The sequence below is a fragment of the Belonocnema kinseyi genome, chromosome 2 (genome assembly GCF_010883055.1).
Source record: "Belonocnema kinseyi isolate 2016_QV_RU_SX_M_011 chromosome 2, B_treatae_v1, whole genome shotgun sequence".
Classification (NCBI taxonomy): domain Eukaryota; kingdom Metazoa; phylum Arthropoda; class Insecta; order Hymenoptera; family Cynipidae; genus Belonocnema; species Belonocnema kinseyi.
In genome coordinates, this window is record NC_046658.1 from 101,634,134 (window position 1) to 101,634,569 (window position 436).

Below are 436 nucleotides of genomic sequence, written 5' to 3' on the forward strand. Positions count from 1 at the left end.
ATGAGGAAAGAAATAGATGTAGAAATGATTATAGACACGAAAACAGGATACTCAAACGATTAGTTAAGGAACGTAAAGATACAATTAGAGCGGTGGAAGAGATGAAAATTCAAAACGACTTTGAAGGAAGCAAGAAACTGCTTTATAAAAAAATGAAAGGAAATAAAAGTACAGAATTTGCCAACATAAGAAATAGTAGGGGGGAATGGTATATGATGCAGGCGGAATACTAGAGGCCTTCAGAGACTATTTTAGGTGACAGTTCGGAAATGAATATATAGGACACCACAACTGCGATGTTGAACACGATGCGATAGAAAGCTCAATTGAGAAAGTCTGTGTCACTGAGGTTAGGGATATAATTGAGAACTTGAAAAACGGTAAGGCTGCCGGGGTAGACGGTATTAACGCTGAAATGCTTAAACACGGTGGCGAG